General features: G+C 35.5%; 1 long non-coding RNA gene across 2 annotated transcripts; it reads left to right on the plus strand.

The window, feature by feature from the left end:
* Positions 1–12,030: 12,030 nt before the first annotated feature.
* On the plus strand, positions 12,031–22,948 carry LOC133327768 (uncharacterized). 2 transcript variants are annotated; one of them, XR_009754268.1, is made up of 3 exons: positions 12,031–12,399; positions 21,987–22,040; positions 22,408–22,948. It is a non-coding gene; the product is annotated as an uncharacterized LOC133327768 (long non-coding RNA). The 2 variants fall into 2 exon arrangements; XR_009754269.1 differs by having other exon boundaries at positions 21,992–22,040.
* The last annotated feature ends 3,307 nt before the right edge of the window (positions 22,949–26,255 follow it).

Below are 26,255 nucleotides of genomic sequence, written 5' to 3' on the forward strand. Positions count from 1 at the left end.
GAGGTCTCAGGATGCATTCTATCTCCACAAAAAATATTCAAAGCCTTAACTCTGACTTTTTTCTATAGAAAAATTTCTCCTTGTCTCAGGAGGATTCAAAATTCTTAAGAGAAAAAAATGGGTGGAATATTTTAATTTTTAAGCAGGGTTTCGAAATCGTAAAGCCTTAAGTGTGGTTTTTAAGGGTCTTCGTGGTGGCGTGGAATCATAAAGTGTGCATTTTTAAGGGTCTTCTGACGATATAGAAAAAAATCTCCTGGTCTGAGGACAGGATTTTTTCTAATGAAAAACAATTTCGATGCCTCAGGATACATTAAAAAAAAAGTCAGGACCTATTTTTTGCATTTTTTCTATCAATAAAATTCTCCTGGCCTTTTTTTGTAAAGGCATTTTTTCTGGCTTCTGGACACATTTTTTTTAGAAAAAATATTCAGAAGAGATTTTTTATAAAAATTATCGAGACATCGGGAGAATTATTCTTCAACTTTTTTTTACAGTATCTTCTAAAAAAACCCTCCCGCCTTCTGGACTCATTAAAAAAAACATTCGGAACAGATTTTTTTTATAAAAAGTTTAGAGGCTTTGCGACATATTTTTGTGTATATAAAATATTTTTCTGACCTCATGGATCCATAGAAAAAACTCGCGGGCACAGAATACCATTTTTTTCCTAAAGAAAAAAAATCTACTGGATTCTCAGGACGCAATTTTTTCTGTAGCAGAAATCATCGTGACTTCAAGGCACACAGTTTTGTCCTCTAGAAAAAAAATCTCATGGCTGCTGGACACAATTTTTAATAGAAAACAGTATTCAGAAGACATTCTGAGACTTTTGGATATAGAAAACATAATATTCTGACTTCAGGATAGATTTTTCATGCCTTTTTCCCTTGCCAAACAGATAACTCTTCTAACCTCAGGGCGCATTTTTTTCTCTAGAAAAAAACTCATGCCTGCTGTTCACATTTCTTATAGAAAACCAGTAAGGAAAGTTCAAAAATCGGACGGGGCCGACTATATGATACCCTTCACCACATTGGGTACCAATCTGAAATTCATGAAAAATTTAATGTCAATCATAGAGCAAAATATGTAAAAGATCTATATCTGAATGAACACAGTGCGCTATCCATAATTTATCTCGACACAAAATCCAAAACAAAACTTGACATGCATCAATCTAAACATAATTCAGAACTCTGTGCAAATTTTTGTCTCAATCGGACAAACATCTATAGTATGGTGCACCATTTACATAAAAACGGAGGAAACTATATATGGGAGTTATATCTAAATCTGAACAGATTTCAACAAAACTTCGCATACATAAATTTGAACCTACTTCAGTACGCTGTGCAAAAATTTGTGCCAATCGGCCTAAATTTGACTCTTTGGTGTTCCATTTACATAAAATCGAAGGAAACTATATATGGGAGCTATATCTAAATCTGAACCGATTTTCTCCAATTTCAACAGGGTTCGTCCATGGGCCAAATAAGTGACATGCGCTAAATTTCATTCAAATTGGATCATAAATGCGATCTATACTTTGTTCAAAAAAATACATGGACGGACTGACAGACGGACGGACGGAGGGACGGACATGCGTAAATCGACTCAGAAAGTAAGAAAGACATATTCAGAACACATTCTGTGATTGTGAAGAAAAGAAGGAAAACAATGTATTCTATCCTGCAATTTTTTTGGTATTGTGTTTTCTCCCGAGCCCCCCCCCCATTTATAAATCCCGATCATATGTATTTTGAATACACACATCATGGTGAAGGGTATAAAAGAATTCGGATCGGCTCAGACTTGACAACTTTATTACATGTTCCTTGTTCATAATATAATTTACCGGTTTTTTCAGATACTATTTAACCCACTTTATATTTAATCAACAAAGCGGAAAACACCCGAACACTACAAAATGTTTTTATTAATGTCAATCATAAGCGATATTCATATTCATCGATTTACACACTATATCACCCCATGCCATGTCAGACAGACACATTCATAAATCTACCTCCCATATACGGTTTTGTTTGTCTATCTGTTATTTGAAAACCACTTAATTTAAACATGAGACTGCGACACTTATCAAATTTACAAATACCGACCATGGGTCTAACAATTTTTTTTAAAACATACGCACACACACACCATCCCAATGAAATTCATAAATTGTTGTGTGCGAGAGAGAGAGAGAGGGGTCAAATCCTAGAAAATCCGCAAAAAACTAGTCACACAAAGAAAAGCACCGAACAATTTAAATTGCCGTCATAGAATAATAATACGAGTAATAATAACAAAAAAGCCGGGTACTATGTTTATATGTCACACGAAAATGTGTGCGTGTGCGTTTTCTTGAAAATATTTTGAAACTAAAATTAGCTACTTTTTATACACTCTATACATTAGTTTGACATATGATTGGATGATTGGTTACATAACTCTACAGAGAGCCCTCAGGACACATTTTTTTTTTTTCAAAAAAGATGAAAAAAATATGCTGGCCTCAAAACAAACAATTTTTAATGTAGAAAAAATTCTTAAGGCCTTAAAACTCTTTTCCTTTTTTAGAACCTTTTTTTATAGAAAAACATTTGTCCCATATTGAAAAAATCATAACCTCAGGACATATTTTTCCTCTTGAAGAAAAAAAATCTCGTGGCTTCTGTTATTTTTATAGAAAGAATTTTCAGGCTACATTTTTAATAAAAATGCTGTAGACATTGGTATATAAAAAAAACTATTGTGGCCTCAGGACGCATTTTTTGCCATAGAAAAAAATCCCGTGGACCAAGGGAAAATATATATATGACCTATATCTTAAATCTAGAAAAAACTCTTGATTTTTGGGCACTTTAACACATATATGAACCCTTCACCACTTTGACATGTATCCTTAAAATTGCATGTCAATGTTCCTTCAAAGGAACATTCTCATGTCCTTCTGCAACCTATCTAAAGTCATATATAGATGTAGACTCTGCGTACCATGGGACAAACTTAACAAAATTGATACACGCTATTCGGTACGGCGCACTGTTAAAAATTTAATCTCAATCAGATACCCGTTAGAAATACATATGGAAGCTATGGCTGCATCTGCACCAATTTCCCCAAAACGCAATAAAGTCATTACATTTTCAATTTGATACTGATTGATAATTTCGTGTTAATCGGACAAACATTAGGAGTTTGGTACACCATTTATGTAAAATCGGACGAAAATATATATGTGGGAGCTATATCTATCTATCTATATCTTTTGTACACTATTTATATAAAATCGGGCGAAAATATATATACGAGCTATATCTAAATCTGAACCGATTTTTACCAAATTTAACACATATTGTTTTAGACTTAGTTCAGTACGCTACGGAAAATTTCGTGCAAATCGAAAGTTATATAGGGACTTTGTTGCACCATTTACATAAAATCGGAGAATATATATATATATATATATATGGGAGCTATAGTTAAATCTGAACCGATTTTTACGAAACTTAACACACATCATTCTAGACTTAATTCAGTACGCTATGCCAAATTTCGTGCAAATCGAAGGATATATAGGGACTTTGTTGCACTATTTTCCTAAAATCGGACGAAAATATATATGGAAGCTATATCTAAATCTGAACCGATTTTTACGAAGCTTAACACACATCATTCTAGACTTAATTCAGTACCCTATGCCAAATTTCGAACAAATCGAAAGTAATATAGGGGCTTTGGTGCACTATTTACCTACAATCGGGCGAAAATATATATGGGAGCTATTTTTAAATCTGAACCGATTTTCACGAAACTTAACACACATCATTCTAAACTTTATTCAGAACGCTATGTAAAATTTCATGTAAATCGAAAGATATATAGGGACTTTGGTACACCATTTACCTTAAATCGGACGAAAATATATATGGGAGCTACATCTAAATCTGAAGCGATTTTTTCCAATTTCAATAGGGTTCATCCTTGGGCGAACCAAATTTCATCCAAATAGAATCAAAAATGCGACCTGTACGTTGTTTACAATTTAAAATGGATGGACAGACAGGCGGACATGCATAAATCGAAAAAAAAAGTCAGGAGATATTCTGAGTCTTCTGAATAATTTTTATTTAAATTGTAGACATTTTTTTATTACAATTGTCATGACATCGGGACCTTTTTTCTTCTATATTGAAAACATCTCGCCATAAATTAACACCAAATTGTCTGAAACGGATTTGGTCCAAAGAAACGTGGGTTCTAAAATCTATATTTCGATGAGGCACATTTTTGCCGTAACAAGTTGTATATAGTCTCATTAGCCATAAGGGCATAATAAAATAAAAGAGAACCGCATAATAATACCTAAGGATTGAGGAGTGGCTTCTCAACAGTGACACTTCGGGGTATTTCAAGGATTTTGATCACTTTTTTTTACCAAATTTACTTTAATTTGGTTATCATGTGTCAAATGGATGTCAAATCTTCCTACCAAAAGTGTACCATGAAATAGCCCGCCATTTATTTAGGTACCGAACGAATTTTTAAATGCACACCTAAGGTAGAGGGTATAAAAAGGTCGGCCTAACCTGGGGGCATTTTTATTTGTTTTTTTTTTAGATACATAGCAGTTTCACCCTCCCCCACTTATTGTAGACAGATATCTTAGACAGATTTGAATGCATTTTATTGTATTTATTGTTGTTGTTGTTTATGCCATTTAAATGCCAATCAAAATTAATATTAATTTCGTATTAAGTCTGTATAGTTCGGTTAGAATAAATAATGAGAAACAAGTCTGGTGATATGTACTATGGTAACATGATATGAATCGAATATCTTAATTGAAAATCTATATATATATATATATATATACGTATTTATCATTTAAATAATAAAATAACAGTATTTGCAAATATTTGCCATCGATCGGCATTATGCATCAATGGGTATTCAAAATGCAACAAATTGTGTTTTGAAATGGGTGCGAACAATGAGTTTATATTTTTTCAAAATATTAAAAATAAAACAAACACAAAAAAATTTTAAAGCTGGAATTTCTTTTCTTTTTTTACATTTTATTAATTCAAGATCAGCAAGTGCGACCTTTTTGGGGAATATTGAACAACCTATGATCATGATTTTTGTATGCCATTTTGGTCTACGGAATCACTGTCTAGTGTCGAAGTGGAGCATTTTTGTTATTTTAATATTAAACTTATTGAAAATAGCGACTGTTTAAGGGAGAGATAGTTACATAAGAAGTTGCCCTAGTAGACCTCATATTCGGATTTAATGTCAAAAAATATTACGATGTTCAATCAAATCGGATTCTCCATTCGCTTCATATGGAATTTAGAAGTTTTGAAAATGTTGTCACATGGTGTGGAAGGCGTACTTGACAAAAATATTATGACGTGCAAATTTTTAAACTGGTATCCTTTGTTGCCTTTGGTTTAACTAGAACAGTCGGTTCGCATGATATTATAAATAAACCTGTAAGAAAAGTAGTAAAGTCGGACTGGGCCGAATATATGATTGGGCCTTAGACATATGGGAGCTATATCTATGGGAGCTATATCTAAATTTGAACCGATTATCACGAAATTTTACACACATCATTCTAGACTCAATTCAAGACGCTATGCCAAATTTCGTTCAAATCGAAAGATATATAGGGACTTCGGTACACCATTTACGTAAAACCGGACGTAAATATATATGGGAGCTATATCTAAATTTGAACCGATTTTCACGAAACTTAACATACATCATTCTAGACTCTATTCAGTACTATATGCCAAATTTCGTTCAAATCGAAAGATATATAGGGACTTCGTTACACCATTTACGTAAAACCGGACGTAAATATATATGGGAGCTATATCTAAATTTGAACCGATTTTCACGAAACTTAACACACATCATTCTAGACTTAATTCTGTACGCTGTGCCAAATTTCGTCCAAATCGAAAGATACCCCATTTACATTAAATTGGCCGAAAATATATGTATATGGGAGCTATATCGAAATCTGAACCGATTTTCACGAAAATAAACATACATCTTTATAGACTTAGTTCAGTACTTCATGCCAAATTTTGTCCAAATCGGAAGATATATAGGGACTGTGGTGAACCATTAAATCGAACGAAAATATATATGGGAGCTATATCTAAATCTGAACCGATTTTCACGAATTTAGCACACATCGTTCTGGGCTTAATTCAGTAGGCTATGCCAAATTTCGTGAAAATCGAAGGATATATAGGTACTTTGGTGCAACATTTACCTTAAATCGGACGAAAATTTTGATAATAATGTCCACATAGAGATTGAGTTGGAATATAGAAGTTGCTATGACCCTTCAATTTTCGGGATTTTGGTAACGTTTTCAAACAAAATGACTGGGGGGTTCGCATTGGGTAACACATCTTCCTATCAAAAATTATCAATATTGGCCCATATTTTAGAGTATTGCCGTATCTCTAAAAATGTCGGTATATTACGGATTTTGGGTGACGAATTGCATCTAATTTGATATTTTGTGCTCTCATTGGGTGCTAGATTTTTCTCGCGTCATTTACGGTATGTTCAAGGAGGTCCCAGCAAAACATTTCCAACCTCTGTGTGTGCCTAGTTTGGTATTTCGTTTTCTCCTGGTAGCAATGTATAACCATCATATAAAGATTTAGATCGATTTTAGGTATTTTGAATGTCGATTTCATGATTTTTTACAGCATAACAATTTTATCTTTGGATTTTTGACAATTAATAAATGACTATTTTGATAACATTTTGATTATTATTTTTTTAGTTTACTTTTCTTATGGCCCACCTTCATCACTACTTTCTTTTCAAATCCACTGTTAACCACAAAAATAAACAAATACTATATATGTATGTGCATACATATGTATATGCAAATAAAAAATCACATACATAAGTAATTTCGCCAAGAAGTATAAATATGTTTTTATTTATTTTTTCTACGCATTAACCAAAAAAGAAAAGTAAGAAAAAACATTTGGGCAAATTAGCTAAGCACATGCCAGCGTACAGTTTGTCATGCGACACTTTTCACCTACTAGCAAATGTTTGTCGAATATATTCGACAAAAACACTGAAAGGGTTAAGAAAACTAACAAACAGTGTTGTTCAAGTTTCCAAACTTATTCTTCACACTGTAAAAGAGAAGAAAAACAGCAACTATCAGATAGCTCAATAAACAACTGCGCCATTTCGTTATGCAAAAAATTATTGTTTAAGGTTATTTTTGTTTTGGTATGTTTTTTGGTTTGAAATGAGTGTTTGATGCCTTCAAATGCCTTCAAATTTTTTGATCAAATTCCATTTCACATTCAATTTCAATCATTAAGAAGAAGATACACACTTTTGAAGTGAAGAAAAGTGTCAATGAACGATATCGACGATGCTATTTTTTGAATCGCCTACCCAAAATTGTATACATTTCGATATGAATGATAAGACCCTTGGTTACATTGTGTCAATTTTTGAAAAAAATATACATGCATATTTTTTGGAGACTGCAAAAGGTGTGGTGTTACGTTTCAATCTGATGAAATCTGACCAGGTTTGAAAGTCAACAAAAATTCCCATTTTGCATTATTTCGAAGAATACCCCTTATCTTTTTTTGTGTTCAATATTAATGTACCAACAAAAATGAAAACAGCAATAATTCATTAATTGTTTTTTTTACTGTTATCTGGTTCGAGTAAACAATTGTTTCCGTACTTCGCACATCTGGGGAGTATTATTCTTACTTTCACATTCAATTTGTAGGAATTGCATTGAAATTATTGAAAAATAAACTGAAAAATATAAAAAAAATGTTTTTCAAAAAATCCTTGTTATATATAAAACATTACAAAAAACAAAAGTTTTTTTTCAATCTAGGGATTAATTTAAAAAATTAAAACACAACACTATTACAAATCATGTTTTTGAAATATTTTTATATCCTTCACCGCACTGTGGTACAGGGTATTACGTCTTTGTGCATATGCTTGTAACAGGCAAAAGGAAACGAGATAAACCCATCACTTTCAGAGTTGATTTAAGCATTTCCGTCCGTCCGTCTGTTGATGTTAAATTGTAAACAAAGTACAGATCGCCTTTATCATCTGATTTGGATGAAATTTGGCCCAGCTCATTTATTTGGCCCAAGGACGAACCCTATTAAAATTGGGGAAAATCGTATCAGATTTAGATGTAGCTCCCATATATAACCTCGTCCTATCTAAGGTAAATGGTACACCAAAGTTCCTATATATCTTTCGATTTCTTTAGGGACTTTGGTTCACCATTTACATAAAATCGAACGAAACTATATATGGGAGCTATATCTAAATCTGAACCGATTTTCACGAAACTCAGCACACATCATTCTAGACTCAATTCAGTACGCTGTGCCAAAATTCGTGCAAATCGAAAGATATATAGGGGCTTTTGTGCACCACTTACATAAAATCGGACGAAAATATATATGAGAGCTATATCTAAATCTCAACCGATTTTCACGAAACTCAGCACACATCATTGTACACTTAATTCAGTAGCCTAGGCCAAAATTCGTGCAAATCAAAAGATATATAGGGGCTTTTGTGCACCAATTACATAAAATCGGACGAAAATATATATGAGAGCTATATCTAAATCTAAACCGATTTTCACGATTCTAGGCTTAATTCAGTACGCTGTGCCGAATTTCATGCAAATCGAACGATATATAGGGACATTGGTGTACCATTTACCTTAAATCAGACCTATATCTAAATCTGAACCGATATTCACGAAATTTAATATTCAGTATGCTGTGCCAAATTTCGTGCAAATCGAAAGATAAATAGGGAGTTTAGTGCACTATTTACCTAAAATCGGACGAAAATATATATAGGAGCTATATATAAATCTGAACCGATTTCCACGAAACTTAGCACACATCATTCTAGGCTTTTCAGTACGCAGTGCCAAGTTTCGTGCAAATTGAAAGATATATAGGTACTTTGGTGCACCATTTACCTTAAATCGGACAAATTTATATAGGGGAGCTATATATAAATCTGAACCGATTTTCACGAAACTTTACGTACGTTATTCTAGGCCAAATTTCATCCAAATCGGATGATAAATGCGACCTGTTCTTTGTTTACAATATAACATCAACAGATGGACATGCATAAATCGACTCAGAAAGTGATTCTATGCATATTCTCAAAAGGAACCATGTGTCTATCTCATTTCCTTTGCCTGTTACAAACATATGCACAAAGACATAATACCCTGTACCACAGGGTATTATGTCTGTACCACAGGGTATTATGTCTGATGATTTCTATAAAAAATAAGTTTAAAGTAAAAAAAGGTAATTTCTATTTTGTATCTTGTTTGGATGAAATCGGTTACTCCTTTCGAGAGTTATCGTTCGCAACTGTCTGAAACGGATATGGACCAAAGAAATATGGGTTCTAAAATCAATATTTCGTTGAGACGCATAGCCATAGCAAAGCGGTTCTGACATCCCACTAACAAAAATATTCCTTAAAAAAATCCACGCTTATGGTCCTGGCATTCCTTCAAAAATATTCTTTAAAACATTCATGACATTCTTTTAAAAACATTTTTTTAATCCAAGCTTATCGTCCTGACATTCTTTTAAAAATCCAGGCTTATGGCCCTTGCATTCCCTTCAAAAATTTTCCTAAAAAATACGATAATGGTGTTTTAAAAATATTCTTGAAAAAAAAAATTAGGTTTACGATTCCTTAAAAAAGTAGTCATAAAAGCTCCACTTGTGAATCTACTTGTCATCCCAAAAAATCTATGCTAATGGTTCCGACATGCCTTTAATAAAATATATTTGTGGGCCTTCAAAAAATATTCTTGAAATTCCATGTGCGCATGTGGTACAAAGAATATTTTTAAAAATTCACTCTTGCGGTTCGGACACATTTTTTTTATAAATTCCGGTCTAGATTCGTTGAACTGAGGATGGATCTGCCTTTTCTACTTGTTGCTGTAAGTACGTCCACACGATGGAGATTAGAGAAGATTGAGGTGGACGATCCAGCTTTTATCGCAAATTATGCAATAATCATTCCAAATTTTAGAGCAAATTTGATTTTAAAATTTAACGGCATTAGATCTAGAATTTTCCGTGGTTTTTCTAACTACTATCCTCTTCATTCGCTCACTTAGTTTCCTGGGGCGTCCAGATTCAGGGTTATGGGTACATATGCCAATAAGCTCACAGTTTTTAACAATTGTATACACAGTATGTTTTCACAAATTCACCATATTTCCTACTTCTAATCATGATCTTCAAATATTTAACAATTTAACATCGACTTTTCGAAAATCACCAATCTCCTTCCCAGTGAGCTGTTGATGTTCTTCCTCCTTTGAGGATGCGATAGCCCTCATCGTGTTGAATAAAAAAATCTAAGCCGTTTGAGAGACATATATTCGTTTTTTTTCATTCTTAATTGCTCGAATGCAGGTTTTACAAAAAGTATATGAGCCATCGACCGAGGGAAACCGTTCAGATGAATAAAATACTTCATTAATAACATTTAAATTTGACATACCTCTCAGTCATATATTCATGCTGATATGCCATGCGACGTTTAAGATGTAATTGAATCACCTAAGCTTGATCAAAGTTTCTGTTTTTCTCCTTCCCAGTAAACTGGTGATGTTCTTATTCCTTTGAGTATGTGATAGCCCTCATCGTGTTGAATAAAAAAAATCTAAGCCGTTTGAGAGACATATATTCGGTTTTTTCCATTCTTAATAAAAAAAATCCATGTGCGCATGTGGTACAAACAATATTCTTAAAAATTCACTCCAGTGGTTCGGATATACAAGTGTTTGTATAAATCCTGGCCTAGAGATCAGAAGTCACTTAAAAAATAAACTAAAAAAGCCATGTTTATGGTTCGGACATCGCTTCAAATTATTCTCCAAAAGATCCACTGTTTCAAATTCACGTAGCAATTTTTTTCTCCAAGGAAAGTTCCATGATAAGAAATCTGTTGCTATATTTTTGTTTTGCTCCACGAGACTATCGCTTATTTACATATTAGACTAATAAACAATACATTTCACATCTGGTAATGACTTCTGTTCCAACACCACTCGAGAATATTTCCAATATTTACTTAGTTCATTATGAACATTTTTAGTCATTTGTTTTGTTTTATCTATCGCAACGCTAGACATACTTAAAATGCTTATCTAAATTCGAAACACTTCAGAAACCACTTCAAACAGTTAGGAAAAAAATTGCCTCTAAGGGCATATTTATTCATATTAGAAAAATATATTTTTATAATTAACAAAAATGAGTATGCCATAAATTAATATTAATTAGGAATAGCAAAAAAGAAAAAGATTGATGAAATTGATCGATATTTATGTAGGAAAGCAGGGTAGGGTTTCATATGCTGTAGGGTATACTAGCTATCAACCATTTAGACCATTCCTCATTTATCAGTGCTTCGTCTGACGTTGTTCTAATCTTAAAATATTATTTTCATGTTGTTAAATATTTAAAAATAGACATTAAACAATAAATATCAGACGTGCGTCGCATGGTCCAAGTGACACACACACATTCGCACAATTTACGATAAGTTTTCCTTGAACTTTACGCAAAAAAATGGAATGTAAATAAATAAAAAAAAAGAATTAGAAATTGCAAAGAAGTCTGGAAGGTCTAGAATCGGGCGTGGTTGAAGCATATGAGTACCTTACGGCACATTCTATAAAAAAATATACAAATCGGGGCCAGGAAATTACCCTTAATACCTTCCAAAAATAATCTACCCATAACCCTTATAACAAAAGATCCTCTTAAGGGGTCTTGAAGTATATTCCTTAACTACTAAATATATCATAAAGTTCGATTGGATCGTAATTTTGAATCCGATCGGTTCCAAGGGTCTTGAGATATATTCCTTAACTACTAAATACAGGGTGAGATAAAAAACTGCAACTGCAATTTTTCATTTTGTTTCTAAATTTTATTGAGTGAAAGCAAAAAAATGTCGGAAATAGCTTAAAATTTTAGAATAAGTTTAGATTTGTTCGAATTGGTCACCTTTGGCACGAATTATGGCCTTCAAACGGCCAATGAAACCGTCACACCCTGCCCGAATGATGCTCTGCGGTATTTTAGCCCAATCCCAGCGAAGCGATTGCTTGAGTTGATCGACACTTTGGTATTTTTTTGTGCCAACCTTGCTTTCCAAAATACTCCAGACACAATAGTCCAACGGATTGGTATCCGGAGATTTTGGTGGCCATTGTGCGCTGGAAATGAAGGGAGAAACCACATTTTGTAACCATTCTTGGGTGGCGCGTGCTGAGTGCAACTGGACTCAGCACCAGTCCAGTTGGAATGTCCAAGGTCTGCGGCCAAACTGTTTGCGTGCCCAAGGCTTTAATACATCCTCCAGAATATTTTCGCGATAATATTCGGCATTTATTCTGATGCCACGGTCGATTAAAATGAGCGGAGAGCGTGACCATCGGCTGCTATTGCGGCCCACACCACACCATCACCGGCGCTTGAGTTCTGGTGGTCAACCAAAGGTGCACATTTTCAGTTGACCTCTTTGGCAAGTAAAGACGATCATTTTGTTTCTTTCAGGGTGCGAAGAATGATTAAAATACGCTCTTTCTCACGAATGCTCACGGGGAGAATTCGAATGTTTTTAATTTATCGCGAATGATAAGGTTACAACAAATGAACAAGCATTTGCAATCTCTCGCAAATATTCGCATTGTACGAAAAATTCACGAACGATAAAACTTCGCTGCAAGCGTCGTCGATTCATTCTTTCGCGAGCATTTGTTGCTGAAGAACATTCTTTTGAAGAACTCAAAAAACAAATGTTCGCGAATGCTCTCGAGCCCTGTTAAGAATAACAACAAACAAAAAATATCATAAAAAAGTAAACACACACAAATAACGAAAGAATGTGTGTGTGGAATAACAAAACACATGCCCAACAACTATTGAGTTCACGAACGTTTGTTGTTATTCTTGTTGCTGTTTTGAGCATTCGCGAGAATTCGGAAAAGTTTGTTTTCATTCGTGAGAGAATGTCATAAAGAATTTAAACCACTAAACGAAACAAACGATCATTGTTGTGTACTCTCATTCGTTTGTTATGCGTGTGCGAACATTCTTTAAATGAGCACAAAACGAAAAGAATGTATTATGAATCATTCGCGATCGAATTTTTACGCACCCTGGTTTCTTTACAAACTGCTGGACAACGAATGTTTTCTCATCGGAGAAAACCAAATTATACAGTTCACCACTTTCGACCAAGCGAAGCAATTCTTTAGCTCATTTGAGTTTATTTTCTTTCTGTTGCGGTGTAAGTTCTTGCACTTGTTGGAATTTCAATGGTTTTACCCCAATCCATTTTTCAATATTTGCCGAATGAAATGTTGCGATATGTTCAGCTCATGAGCCATTTTTCGGCCACTGCGACGCGGGTTTCGATCAAGTTGCTCCTTTACTTTTCGAACCATTTCTACTGCTGTTGCTGTTTTCTTCCGTCCACTTCCTTGACGTCGGGCTACGTTACCAGTATCACGGGCAATGGTACGAGACACAAAAGATTTATTCACATTTAAATGCTCTAACGATAGCCACTTGCGGTTTTCCAGCCAAATATAAAGAAATCACGCTTGAATTTCATCGCGAATAACTTTGTTTCTGGAAAATTCTCACCAATAAGCTTTTGTACGCTTGTAAACAATATAATGAGCTGTCGCTGGAATAATTTTAACAGCTGTCGGACGAGTGGTTTAGAAATGACAGCAGTCTGAAGTTGGTTGCAGTTTTTTCATCTCACCCTGTATGACATATTTAGTAGTCAAGGAATATATTTCAAGACCCCTTAAGTAGATCTGAAACCGGTCATGACATATATATAGGGGCATTGCCATGGCTAATTTGCTACGAGAAGAATACGAAATGTAGGCTACGACCTCATTAAAAAATACAGCCACTTCAGTAGAAAAATGCGCTTAGGACCATCAAAATACCTATAAAGGCACTGGACTGGGTCTTTATATGGAGGCAATATTGTCGGATATTTACAATTTGATGTTCAAAAACATTCTTAAAGAATGACTTATTATTACAGACAATTTGGTAAAAAAAAACGAACTCAACATCCTCAAAATAACGAAATTTTTCGGGGATGGGGTTAAACCTCAAACTTAGGCCTATATTGGACATTTGTGGTAGGAAGATTTGCTACCTAATAAGATACCAAATTACAGCCAATTCATTTAAAAAAGTAATCAAACTACCGACATTTCGGCGGTGCCGTTATATGGGGTCTATACCAGAACCGATATTGGAAACTCTTGTTATTTATTTCTACAGTCAATTTGATGTACCGATATTTTATGGTGGTCCTTATATGGGGTTTACCCTGAAACTTGGGGCGATATTGCAGTTTGTTTAAAGGGATATATTCTATTCGATGAGGAACCGAAAAAATAAAATTACAGTCAATTCGGTTAAATAAGTAACTAAAATACCCAATGGGGAGTAACGCTATATGGAGGCTGCCCCTAAACTTGGGACAAATGGCGAGCTCTGCTGTGATTGCTCAGCAAGCAGGCATGGCTAAATCGACAATATTCCTACAAAAGTCCACGCCTATAATTCCGATAATTCTTGAAAAATAGTCCTAAAAAATCCCAACCAAAGGCTCCTATAAAAAATCTGCATCCACGCATATAGCTCCGAAAATATAGTTTAAACAATCCACTTCTTCTAGAAAAAAAACATTCCTAATAAATTCGCACAGTGTAACATTGGCATTGTTCTACGTTGATGGCCTCATTTTATTGTATTCCGTCCCGCATCAGACACTGTAGCCGGTTATTGGCTTTGCGTGTTACGTTTTAGTATAGTTTTTTTATTTTCATTTTCATTGAAGTGAAATGCATTATTTTTCAATTCAAGATGTTGTATTTCATTAACAGTATATATATATATATGTAAGTGTGTGTTTACAAATTTATGTACCAGACCTCAAATAAATCGACAAAAACAATCCTGACCTTCATAGATGACACTTGTTATTATTATTGTTTTGACACAATTTTCTACGAAATGCAAATTGAATCGAAATCGAAACACAAAAAGATTATTGCATCTCTGTTTTGATTGTGGATCTACACCTGTTTTCATTCGACAGATTAAAGAGAAATAAAATCAAGAAAAATGAAAGTAAATCTCAAAGAGAAATTTTATAGAAGAACAGTAAAGGGAAATTCTCTTTGGTTAGGGATGCCAATTTTGATATAAAATACCAAAATTATTCGAGCAATTACGAAGTTATTCAATTTCGAAAATCTTTGGGAGCTCTTAAAAAATATATATTTGTATTAGTTTCCCTATTCATTAAATGAAATCTTCCTTAAGAATGTTCAGGTCCTTGCGGCATTCATAGTTCCCTCGATAGACTTTATGCTACCTACACCACCTGTGACATCTGAACTTTAATAAATTCAATTGCGTGTTTAATTGTAACTAACAATTCACTTCTCTATAAATCCGTTCGGGGTTTCCTCCAAACTTTACATATGCCGTCGCTTCCGAATACATTATATTTAAACTAGTCTTTTAAATTGTATCATAGAGTAATCTCATGTTTACATTCACATCGCTGATAAATGGAAACATTTTCCCATACTTCTTTCAAACCCGTTTTCCTAGTTGTTCTAAGTCTAGGATTTTTCATAATTTTTCTAACAACTATCCTCTTCATTCGATCACCAAAGAATCTAGGGCGTCCAGATCCAGGGATTTCTGACTACTATTGAAAAAAAATATACAGATAGTCGCAGATCATCTGTACTCCCGACCTTTCTCGTTGAGTGGTTGTAAGTAACTGATTTTATTTTAAAACAATTATCCTTAGGTACTACTTAAACTACTCTTGCTTAGCCTAATCTCAACAACACAACATACTTATCAATAAACTATTTGGTCTAATAATAGAATTTTACATGTGGAGAGTTTACCCATCGTTTGCATCATAAAATCTCAACACCAACAGTCTTATCCAACGATCAAATCTTCTGTAACACAAAATTCTGTTCAATTTATTTTGAAGAACTATCCTCTTCATTTGCCCACTTAGTTTTTTGGACGTTCAGATCCAGGGAACACTGGTATATTTAATCGTGTCCTCATAGTGTTTAACAAATATATACATTGTATACGGCAAATTCCCTCTATTTCAAACTTCTGTTAGACATGAAGTCTAAGGAGCAATAACTTAAGGGAACCCCACCCATTCTCGATTTTAATTTTTCAAGATTTTCAATGGGCTGGTAAATCAATACCAAGGCTTGTTAAGGTTTGTAACTTTGCACATATATATTTGAAGATTTAAAAGAGAAGAAAAATAATTTACAAAAAATTTTTGTTATTGCTTTGTTGTTGTTTTTTTTGTAATTAAAGAAAAGTCCTTATTTTTGATGGCGGGCATGATAACTCCTCACTGGAACATCGGAATCCGAAAATTCCAACGGTGTTAGAAAGAGTACATGTCTGGCTCTCGTATGAACTAGGATTATTGACTTCGATCTAAAATTAACAAAATGGCGGACCTTTAAAAAAATATTTTTGGAAAATCGCCGATTTTTGACCAAAAACCAAGTTAAAAAATAAGGAAGATCTTCACCGCTTGTCTTTATCTTAGTTCATACGATAGCTATACACTCTCAGAGGAACGTGTAAAAATTTGGAATCGATTGGGTTTTTAGTTTTTGAGTTATCGTGCCCGCCATTCGCAAAAAAATGTTTAGAGAAAAACGCGTTTAAAGTTTGAGAAGCCCTTCAGCCGTCACTTGATGCTGACACAATAAATCGGCTATATCTTCAAGAGTTCTTGAGATTTTCACTTGAAAATTTGCAGGGACATTCTATAATTAGTGTAGATTCGAATTATATCAACAAAATTTTTGACCCCGAGAATGGGGGGGGGGGGTCCCCTTAAGTAAAATTTTCGTATATCCCCAATTATTTCACATATATTTTCTTTTTTTTAATTTAAAATGTTGGAAATGAATATGCCATTTTTTAGCATTTCAAAGTGACTCTAATACGGCAGTCCCGGAACCTAATAGGTAAACAACTGATTCCCAGACCATTTTCAATATGTTTCTCCTTAGATCCCAGGTTATCTTGTTACAGGTCCTAAACCAATTTTCCAATCTGCGTGTCTATAGTTGGATAATTCGTTTTATCCTGGCTGCAATTTACCATTGCACACTTACGTAGCTGGCTTATGACAGAAGCCGATTGTTCCATCTCATCCAATTTGAAAGACCATTTTCCGAGATGTTTTCTTCTACTTGACCTTTCCATCGGATTCGTGGCCTTCCCCTTCTGCGTGACCCGTCACTTGGCTCGCTTTTATATGTCTTTTGAGCTGGGACATCTTCATCCATTCTCACAAGATGACCTAGCCAACATAGTCGCTGCAGCTCGATCCGTCTGACTGGTTCATTCCGGAGAAATTTTCTCTCAAACACTCCAAGAGCTCCAGCACGGGTAATATCAGCGTCTTGTAGAGTGTGAGTTTGGTGCGGCGAGAGGTGGCCTTACTTTTGAGTTGCTTACTCAGACCATAGTAGCATTTGTTGGCCAACACTATTTTCCTCCGGATTTCAAAACTGATGTTATTAGTGTTGTTCCGAGTTATATAAAATCGTTCTCTATCTCGAAGCTGTAGTTTTCAAGTTCCACATTGGCCCTAGTCTACTGGACGTCTTGCGCGTTGATACCATCAGCTTGATATTTTCGCCATTCACTTCCAGTCTCACTTTGGCAGACTCCTTCTCAATTCAGTTCAAAGAAGGGTGGTACCGCTCGCAATGTTCGACCCATTATGAGTAACATGTGCTGTTTGGTGTACAGAGTGCCATTTCTGTTCACATTTGCATCTCGTATGACCTTTTCAAGCAGGATGTTGAACAGGCCAAACGACAAACTGTCACCTTGTCTGAATCCTCGTTCGCTATTGAAGGGCTCCGAGAGGTCTTTTCATACTTTAACTGCTAAATTTGTACGAGTTAAAGTTATCCTGCATAGCCGTATTAATTTTGCAGCAATGCCAAATGCAGATATGGCTTTAAACACCTCTGAACGGATAGGGCTGTCAAATGCGGCTTTATAGTCGACGAATAGGTGGAATGTGTCGATGTGTTTGTGATTTGCCAGTGGTCAATGAATAATGTAATTGACCATGCTGGATAGCACTTTATATGCGATGGGAAGGAGACTTATTCCTCTATAGTTGGCATATGTGGTTTTGTCTCCTTTTTTTGTGTACGGGCCACAGGATGCTGAAGTTCCAATCATTTTGCATGCATTCCTCTAGCCAAATTGTACAAATGAACTGGTGTATGCTCCTGCAGTGCCAAATGCAGATATGGCTTTAAACACCTCTGAACGGATAGGGCTGTCGAATGCGGCTTTATAGTCGACAAATAGGTGGAATGTGTCGATGTGTTTTTCGTAGATTTTTTCCATGATCTGGCGCAGAGTGAAAATCTGGTCAATGGTGGATTTGCCAGTGGTCAATGAATAATGTAATTCACCACGCTGGATAACACTTTATATGCGATGGGAAGGAGATTTATTCCTCCATAGTTGGTACATATCGTCTTGTCTCCTTTCCAATCATTGGGCATTGGCATTCCTCTAGCCAAATGTACAAATGAGCTGGTGTATGCTCCTGACCAGTTCGGCTGGTAATCCATCGGCACCCGCTGCTTTATTGATCTTCAGCCGATTAATTGCTACTCTGACCTCATCTTGGCTAGGTGCATATTCCCATATAAAAACTACGATCAAGTTTGAATATTTTGAATGTACTCCTCACAAGGCGGAGGCTGTAAAAACTTCCGCCCGCCTGAATTTTACGACGTTATTACATGTTTTGATTATGGTTGGCCAAATTTTTAAATCATTCGAATTTTTAAGTAAAAAATCCCGTGAATATTAAAATTTTAATGTGGCAACCAGGGTTACCGTTGTGCGACTAAAGTCGCAATTTCCAACCTTTTTGGTGTCCTGTAACTGTGTTTGAAACTTTTTAAGCTTTGTGCGACTTTTCTTCTTTGATATTTTTAAAGTTGCATTTTCCTTTTTATGTGTTAATTCAAACTAATTAAGATTTTTCTACGTCGTTTTTGGGTTCCAAGGGCATCTGACATATTCTCGGACCAGTTTTATTGACAAATTTATTTTTCTGTGCGACCTTTTTTCAAGGGAACGACTTTTTGTGCAACTTTTTTTAAAATTGCCAGCGGTAACACTGGTGGCAACCACATTCAATGAGCTGGCATTGCTCTTTGTGCAGCTGAATTGAGAGACAGGGAGAGAGAGCGTGCGTGTGTGTGTGCGTTGTTGACAATGAATGCAGAAAACATAATGCACAACAGCTTGACATGTAAACAAGCCAATAACTTTCTCTCCATCTCTCAGCTGTTCTCTGTTATATTGGATCAGCAATATAACGTGCAAAATACTACTATTTAAAAAAAAAAACAAAAACAAAAAAAAATTGGTATCTTCACCTGTCAACAGAACTTCAGTGTGCTCTATATGTGAAAACGCGTAAGTATGCCGCCTCAATATTGACTTACCGAACATGTTCATTCACTGTGCCGTTATTTCAATTTGAAATTTGTCAAAACAAAAATAACTCATTTTCAAGCCGCCATCGAGGATATTATTTGTCAATGAGCTGTTTTTTTTGCACTGTAAATTATTGATGTTTTCTTTTCTGTTGAATCTTTACATGTACCTGAATGTACAACTCTGTGTATTATTCTAGAAATACGTTAAATTTACAATGTTTTTAATTTTTGTTATTGTTGTTCACTTGTGTTGTCGCGACAATTCGTTAATGGGAATTTTTCGCGTATAACAAAAAAACACACCCGTCTTTTGTACCGATTCGCTAGCAACTGAAGAAACATTCAAAGGAAATGTCTTTGTGTACTACAAAGAAAATCAACGAAGAAAGACTATGGGGAGGCGGACAGTAATAACAATTTAGTTAGCTGAGAAACAAAGATGAGGCAAAGAGAAATGCCACATAGTCCCATAGTACGTGAAGGAACTGCAAAACTACTTTACACCATTAAAAACCAACCAGTCATATTGTGTTGTGCAGCAACAGGCAAAGAAGCGCACGTGTCCTCCTTTTGAGAGTAATCTATGTGTAAAAATGCCCAAATGAGCGATTTTCTGCCTGTACCTGATATAAACCAACCTCATGAAGGCTGGTTTATGTGCGTAAATATATGTACATATGTGCTACATCGCTCGCTTGCTCTCTGTCTGCCTGTCTCTCTCTTTTCACCAATTTTTCTGCTAAAGAAAGAGCGCAAAATGTCACGTGTAATTCACGCTTTTCTGGCATTAAAAAGTTACTTGTGCTTTGTTTTCAAATTTTTGTTGGTCGGGGGGACCAGTAATGTCAATCATTCGTTCATGGAAAATCGTTCAAAAAACTTGCGAGAACAATTCTTATTGAGATTAATCTACATGAAAAACGCGCTCAAGAACTCCAAAATACCGAAAATTGGGGGTACTGTTATATGAAAGCTATGCCAAAACGTGGACCGATATATCCCATCTTCGAACTTGACCTGCCTGCAGATAAAAGACAAACCTATGCAAAATTTCAGCACCCTATCTCAATTCCTTCCTTACAACAGACGGACGGAGAGACGGACATGGCTAGGTCGTCTTAGAATTTTACCTTTATCAAGAATATATATATATACTTTATAGGGTCGGAAATGAATATTTCGATGAGCTACAAACGGAATGACAAAAATTAATATACGCTCCATACTATGGTGGAGGGTATAAAAAACGCCATCATTTTTTAATTTTATTGAATGAAAGCGAAAAATGTCGGAAATAGCTTTAAATTTTAGAATAAGTTTAGATTTGTTCGAGTTGGTCACCTTTCGGCCAAGCAAGGCAACTCCTTAGCTCTTTTGAGTCTATTTTCGTTCTGTTGCGGGCTCATTTTTCAATATTTGCCGAATGGAATATTGCGATAAGTTCAGCACAGGAGCCATTTTTCGCCCACTGCGACGCGGTTGTCGATCAAGTCGCTTCATTACTTTTCGAATCATTTCTGCTGATGTTGCTGTTTTCTTCCGTCCATTTCATGGAGAATCGTTCAAAAAACTTGCGAGAACAATTCTTATTATACACGTAATTTCAACATCCAGATAAATGGGTACAGTAGTTTTGACTCACCTGCAGAAACAACACTTGCAATTATTTCAGTGCATGAAAGTCAAGAGTTTAGATATCGTAAATTATTTATCTGCCTCAACCTGCACGTAAGTGAAATCACTGCATAAAAATGTGACAATGTTAAATGTTCTGCAATACGGATATATTTGTCACATATTCAGAGTAGACAGATTGATGAAAAATATTTTTTAAGCCAGTTTTTTTCTGACTTAAACACAATCAATTGTACAATCTCGATGTCGGTCGTTGTTTTTGGAATATCAGAAAAGTAGTTCCGGGAATATCACTGGTTACAGTATTTCATATGTGATATCCACATCCACAGCTTTAAATTTTAGAATAAGTTTAGATTTCTTCGAATTGGTCACCTTTGGCACGAATTATGGCCCTCAAACGGCCAATGAATTACCCGAATATTGCTCTGCGGGAATTTGGTCCATTCTCGTTGAAGCGATTGTTTGAAGTGATCGACACTTTGGTATTTTTTAGTGCCAACCATGTTTTCCAAAACACTACAGACACAATAGTCCAACAGATTGGTATCTGGAGATTTTGGTGGCCATATTGCGCTGGAAATGAAGCGAGGAACCTCATTCTGTGACCATTCTTAGGCGACACGAGCTGAGTGCGATGGTGCTGAGTCCTGTTGGAATGTCCAAGGTCTGCGGTCAAAATGTTTTTATGTCCAAGACTTTAATACACCCTCCAGAATATTTTCACGATAATATTCGGCATTTATTCTGACGCCATGGTCGATTAATACGAATGGAGAGCGACCATTGGCTGTTATGGAGGCCCACATCATCGCCACCTGGCGCTTGAGTTCTGAAAAATGGAACGAAAAGTTGAATGGAAGGTGAATAGGGTTGTAGAGAGCGTCGCCACTTCAGCTGTCACCTATTGTGGTTAGTGGATATGTAATGTGTCGCAACCAAATGAAACAAATACCACTCTGCGATGGTGCTGAGTTCTGTGGATAACGAATGTTTTCTCAATCTGTGGAATGTCCAAGGTCTGCGGCCAAAATGTTTGTATGCCCAAGGCTTTAATACACCCTCCAGAATATTTTCACGATAATATTCGGCATTTATTCTGATGCCACGATCGATTAATACGAGTTGAGAGCGACCATCGGCTATTATGGAGGCCCACATCATCGCCACCGGCGCTTGAGTTCTGATGGCCAACCGAAGGTCCACATTTTCAGCTGACCTCTTTGGCAAGTAAACACGATCATTTTGTTTGTTTACAATTTGCTGGACACCGAATGTTTTTTCATCGGAGAAAACCAAAAACGGCAGTTCACCACTTTCGGCCAAGCGAAAAAACTCTTTAGCTCTTTTGAGTCTATTTTCTTTAAGTTGCGGTGTAAGTTCTTGCACTTGTTGGAATTTCAATGGCTTTACCTCGGGCTCATTTTTCAATATTTGCCGAATGGAATATTGCGATATGTTCAGCTCACGAGCCATTTTTCGCTCAAAGCGACGCGGGTGTCGATCAAGTCGCTTCATTACTTTTCGAATCATTTCTGCTGATGTTGCTGTTTTCTTCCGTCCACTTCCTTGGCGTCGGGCTACGCTACGGCAACGGTAATGAGCGGTGGCACGAGACACAAACGATTTATTCACATTTATGTTCTGGGGTGCCCTAACGATAGGCACTTGTGGCTATCGCTTGAATTACATTACGAATAACGAATTCTCACCAAAATGCTTTTGTACGCCAGTAAATAGTCTGTTCCAGAACCTGCAAGAATGTAGAATTTTTTACTACGATAACATTTTTTCCTTTATGATATCGGAAAAATCAGTCTGAAGTTGGTTGCAGTTTTTTCATCTCACCCTGTATATAAATACCCAACGTTTCAAACACGGCCGAATATTGATTGAAACTTCACAAGCAAATTGCCAATTCAGGCGACGACTGAAAAATGAAACGGGTATGTTGAATGGCGGCTGAATAGGGTTGTAGAGAGCTTCGCCACTTCAGGTGTCACCTATTGTGGTTAGTGGATATGAAACGTCTCACACCAAAATCAAACAAATACTACTCTGTTCATTGGTGTATTTACTCATGAAGTTGGCTAACATAACATAAATTAAACTAGAAAAAGTCCGCCCAAAGACTAAGAGGTAGGAAGGAAAATTTCGGCAATTTGCCGCACTATAGAAGCCATACCGGAGAGCCATTCAAGTTAGAAGCTACAGTATATTGGGCTAAGAAGCCACATCTGTTTTTTTCTCTATTTGCCGGAAAGACTGTAGATCTGTAGGAGGAGGTCAAAAACAATTAAAAACCTCAAAAAACCAGCAATAAATCTCCGTCCTCTATTTTGTTTTTTGGCGGACTGCACTAAGGTTTACGTTAAGCAGACACTGTCCTGTGACTAACCCCATGATGATATTCTGGTAAAACCTGTAAGTAAAAGCATTATAGATATGCATTAGTCCGTGAAAACTAGGTAATGGGTGATGGAAATAACGTGTAAAATATATTTAAAAAAACCCGCGTATATGATAAAAATTGTCGATTTTTTCGGATGTTCTTATATCCGCCACTAACTGTATAGAGTTATCATCACTGAAATGCTCTCATACGTACAACAGATGTACAGCTGGCATACATACTCGCTGTGGAGAAATTTCATTCGAAATGAAATCATGTTAACATTATCCACTCTCTATCTCTCTCTCTCTCTGTCCACCACACAGTCATTTTGTCATGTCGGCGTATTTTAACATTTTGCCACAAACAATAAATGGATGACGCAATTTTCATTTAACATTTCACGAGATTCATTCATAAAAGATACACACTCAACACATGGTTGAATTTGGTAAAATGTGGTGATGGAAGGAAATCGTAAAACCCCCACTATAGAAAGTCTATACGTTTTTATTTGCTAATCATACAAAAAAGGGTGGCGGGACTTTTGTCTAAACGAATACGAAAAATGTCATAAAACTTTTAAAAAATACCACAAACATTTGGCGGGACTGCTAAAAGTGGGGACTATGTAAAAAATAGGCCCTATGTAAAATTTGTTTTTCAACCAATAGGAACGGGAAATGTCAAATTACTGCCACTTCGGATGGAAATGCGGCCAATGCATTACAAAGGTGAGGGATACATATACGGACAAGAATAAATCGACATGGAAGACCCCATTTAATGTACTTTCTGTATCTCCGACGAATAAACATTACACGTTTTTATTATTATACTAGCAAAGTACCCGCTACTTCGTATGCGGAACAGGAATAAAAAAATATTTCATATGGAAATCTTTGTACTATAGTTCTGAATTCCACCTCTATTCGTATATTTAATATCAAGTTTATTACCATTAAGTACTCTTCATACACATAAGCACTATTTTCCGAAATTTACACATTAAAAAAAAATTAAAAAACGTACAGGTTCCACATGTAATTCCATTTAGATTTTTTGGAACATATAATTATACATTTTCAAGACTACCTCTATACAGTCACCTCCACTAAATTTAGTACCAAAAACCCTTTTGTTCCTTCTTTCTAACTCTCTGTCAATGACCATCATTCTAAATTTTAAGTTTCCAGCTCTCTCCGTTACCCAAATTCAAATTATTCCAAATTTAGTGAATTTTCTATTCTATTTACTATTGGTACACATAAATTCGAGTTTCCAAAGTTGTCTCCATAGCTCAATACTACACTTCAACAGTAATTTTAATTAAAAAATTCGGGAGTCCAGCTCTATCCGTTCACACGTAATCAAGTTGTACCAAATATAGTACTATTTAGTACACATAGGTAATATGCTTCCATATCTCAATTCTATATTCAAACATCAACCATTAGTTCAAATTATGGGTTTCCAGCTCTCTCCGTTCACCCAAATCCATCTAGTGCCGTTTAGTACTTTTCGTACACATAAATACGAGTTTCCAAAGATGTCTCTATAGCTCAATCTTCAACAGAAATCTTAATTCCAAATTTCAGGTTTTCAGTTCTATCCTTTCAAGCAACATCCAAATTGTACTAAATTTAGTACCATATATACCTTTCGTACCAATAAGTACGAATTTCATAATCTACCTCAGTCCTACACTCCAACAGTCATTTTAATTCCCAATTTGAAGACTTCAGCTCAATCTGTTCACCTAAATCCAACTTCCACCAAATTTAGTACCATTTAGTACTTTTCGTACAAATAAGTACGATTTTTTAAAGCTAATTCCGATTATCACGATTCCATCTCTACACACTCAACTGAGAGTAATTAGTACGGAATTTAGTACAATTTTACACTTTTATACACATAAGTACGAATGTCTTAAACCATTTCCCTACATCAACACCACTTCCCAACCTGAACTAAATTCAGTAAAGTTTAGTACCTTTAGTACACTTATAGGTCGAATTTCCAAAAACCCTTTTGCACATATTTCTAACTTTCCATTAGTGACCAACATTCCATTTCTAGGTCTTCACGTTCGCTAATAAAAAGGGTACCATATTTGGTACATTTTAGTACTTTTCGTACCCTTCTACTTCCAACAAAACTTCCTGCATACCCCGATCCTACACCCTCATAATGATTCCAAATTCAAATTTAAATGTACCAAATTTAGTACAGAGTAGTACGAATTTCCAATACTTCTTACTAAATCCACAGTTATCCTAAATCCAAGTTTTAGAATTCCAACTCTATCGGTTCATCCACAATTCAATTTGTACCAAATTTAGTACACTGTAGTACGAATTTCCAAAACTTCCTACTTAACCTAAACCTACACTCCACAGTGATCCTAATTCCAAGTTTCAGAATTCCAACGCTATCGGTTCACTCACAATCCAAATTGTACCAAATTTAGTACACAGTAGTATGAATTTCCAAAACCTCCAA

Source organism: Musca vetustissima, unplaced genomic scaffold (assembly GCF_032173495.1).
Source record: "Musca vetustissima isolate MV318-11 ecotype Yass unplaced genomic scaffold, APGP_CSIRO_Mvet_v1 utg299, whole genome shotgun sequence".
Taxonomy (NCBI): domain Eukaryota; kingdom Metazoa; phylum Arthropoda; class Insecta; order Diptera; family Muscidae; genus Musca; species Musca vetustissima.